Source organism: Amblyomma maculatum, chromosome 6, assembly GCF_055883805.1.
Source record: "Amblyomma maculatum isolate TAMU_Amacu chromosome 6, ASM5588380v1, whole genome shotgun sequence".
Lineage (NCBI taxonomy): Eukaryota > Metazoa > Arthropoda > Arachnida > Ixodida > Ixodidae > Amblyomma > Amblyomma maculatum.
Window position 1 is genome coordinate 77,981,636 of NC_139349.1, and position 2,955 is coordinate 77,984,590.

The 2,955-nt window shown below is 45.7% G+C and overlaps 1 protein-coding gene across 1 annotated transcript in view; it reads right to left on the reverse strand.

Moving 5' to 3' along the window:
* The window catches only part of Fbxl7 (F-box and leucine-rich repeat protein 7), a 90,941-nt gene extending 88,756 nt beyond the window's left edge, over positions 1 to 2,185 (reverse strand). Inside the window, exon 1 of the mRNA XM_084606981.1 lies at positions 2,142 to 2,185. The gene's annotated coding sequence lies outside the window, so the exon portion shown is untranslated. The remainder of the gene's footprint in view (positions 1 to 2,141) is intronic.
* Between the last annotated feature and the right edge of the window lie 770 nt (positions 2,186 to 2,955).

Genomic DNA, 2,955 nt, shown 5'->3' on the forward strand with positions numbered 1-2,955 from the left:
GTTTCATTGGTCACAAATGCCTTTGTTTGCAGTGAATTCTAAGCCCAAATCATTCCTCCAGGCCTCTGTCCTCCCAACATGTGTGTGTCCTCCAAAATGTGGCCCTACAGAATTTCCCTAATCATCATGCATAACCATTTTTAAACCTACATCTGCATGGTACCATGACTGAGCAGGTAAGATTGGCTAGACCAATCTGTGAATGCCAAATTTAAATATAACAGCACACCGGTACCGAGCAAAGGAGTTTCTCCTCACTGCAAGCTCTTATCCGTGGTACCTTTTGTCGGGCACATACATGTTCGCCACGTAATTGGGAGGCAAGGAAATGCAAAGGAAAATCATTGTGAAGGGGTTGCGTTCACTTTAGGGCGTGCCTTCCAAACTCTGTGGGATGTCTCTAAAGTTGTTTGCGAGCAGTCGTCAGGAGCACATTTTAAAAATTATTTGCCATTATCGGCTCCATGCAAATACTCTCCAATGGCTCTTGAAGTGCTGCCAAAGTTAGCACTGGTGCACAAGCCTAGAAGATGCAGGCATTTCATAGCTGTGGTATTTGCTGTTTAAGATCAAGCCATTTTAAAAAAAATAGGCTCACATTCTCTCCCTAAGCAAGCTACTGTAGGTTATACACCTGAAATATCGCTCAAAAGAGCCGTACAGCTTCTTGCTGCTACCTCTTTACGAGAACATGACCAACTTCATGCAGAGTTGGAAGGCACTTAAAGGTTCTTCTCAACCTCACTCGGCATCTCTGTCGGCCACATATAACACTACTTCACAGTAGGAAATGCCCTCCAGCACAAAACTAAGCACGGCAGATGCTGTAACCTGGGGCCAAATAAACTCTCTCGATCAACATAAATACAATGAAATGTGTACTCAGTGCCCCGACACCTGCCCCTGGTGTGATACAAGCACCACACTTTTTCTCGTTTTGTATGGACGTGCGGACTGGCCTGAACCTGAACATCTGTCTTACAAGCAGTGTGGGGTCCAATTGACTACACCCAGGTACAAGTCAATAACGCAGAGGAAATGCCCCTCAAATTCAATTCCCTCTCTGGAATTTGCTGCTGTGTTCTCGACTTGTATCAGACAATAGCACATACTTGGAAGATCAGCAAAAGCTCCTTGACCAGCGGCAGAATTGCGCTACAATCATAACCACACCACAAAATCTGCCACAAACCTGTCAATTAGACCCGCTCGTAACATTATGTCCACCGGTCAGAACTGATAATAGGAGTGGTGATAATTAATCAGTGTGACAGTTTTGTGATGCGATCGTTGCACAATATGGCTCCAGACTGGTGAAACAATATGGACCATGAGTTCTGGATTGAGGACACCACCCATCTGATATTCAAGTAACTCTCGTGACCAGTTTCTCAATCAAGTTTACTGTCTTCTTTTCGACCATGGGTCTTCGTCCTCGATACCCCAAGCGCGCTAAAATGATCACTGGCAGCACGTTACCGGGGAAGAGCTAGCGAATAACAGCGCTATTTCCCCGCTATTTTTGGTGGTATCTTAAGACAGCACTCGAGTAAGGAACGTATATGTCCATACAACTCGGAACATTACTTAAAGGGATTATTCTAGGCACATTTAAATTAGGATATCTGCCTTTAGCTCCGCGTTCGCCAAGCAGGGGCTGAGACTTTGAAAAAGCCGCCAAGGCCACTCCGAGATGCTCCGAAACAGGCGACAACCGCTTTGCAGAAGCGCCTTCGATGGTCTGTGAACGGAAGCAACATGGAGCAATGACTCCAGAGTGCAAGGCAAGAAGACAACGCGCTAAAAATACAGGTGAGCAGTTTCGTGCGCGCTGCGTTGTAGCATCCATATATATGTTGGAACTCAAAAACGCAGCAATCCCAGTTTTCATTTTCAATTTTTCTTGTCGGTCGCTGCAAAATCAGTACCTCTATGCGATCACGCTACTCCTAGGCCATTACTGGCTGCGCCTACAAATCGATCAAAATAATTCCTTCATGCAACACGAATGACAGCCCCGCGTGTCGGACATGACAGTTGCTATCGTCAGAATGCTAGAGAACATACACATACTCCAACATTTCAGCACGGTCAAAGTTTTCTGCTCTAGTTAAGTCATCGTTGATCAACGTTTTCCTTACCATCTTTGAGGGCATTTTGCACGAAACACCCGCGAAGTCATCGTAAACAAACGCACATGCGAACAAAACGAACAACGATGCAACGCGCAAACTTGCCAAGCATTACAAGATGGCGCTAGTAGATTTCTATAGAATAATGCACAAAGTTTTGTAAATTAGATTTTTTTAACGTAAAAACAAATACAAAGCGAAAATTTTGTTGTTCAATTTAAAATATTAGCAATAAAACAACGCCATCGACAACGCCAAAAGAGCGAGACAAGCTAGCAAAAGAGCATTGGCATTGCGTCCAGGGAGATTCTAAAGAAATTCTACAGCATTCTCACACTATTTTTGCAGTTTTCCATTCCCATGGCCGCCCCATGCCGGTCTCGAGGGGAGCGCGTGCTGATCCCTCCCTTCAAAACCAGCCGTGCCTGCTACAATGTACATACTTTTGCTTTTGAGCAGTATGCGAATACAAAGTTATCTAGTAACGTTGCGCGAATGCACGAATGTACCACATGTACTACATGTACTGCCGTGGCCGCGTCTCATGGCCTTCTTGGCCAACGTTTCTAAGTATAGTTGTGGCTGTAGGAACAAAAGAAAATGCACGGGGGCTGCTACTGGCACTATACTGGCTCTGTAGCTGAGCCAATTCCGCTGCCTCGTGCGGACAGAAAGTAGAGAAGAAAGAGAAAAGAAAAGAAAGACGCTCGCCGTGCCGCAACAGCCATCGTCCACCACCTAAGTGGTGGCGGGTGCAATGACGGCCTACAACAGATAAAAATTTTGTGGCGCTAGCCCCCGCCGCAAGCGGCGTTGACTATAG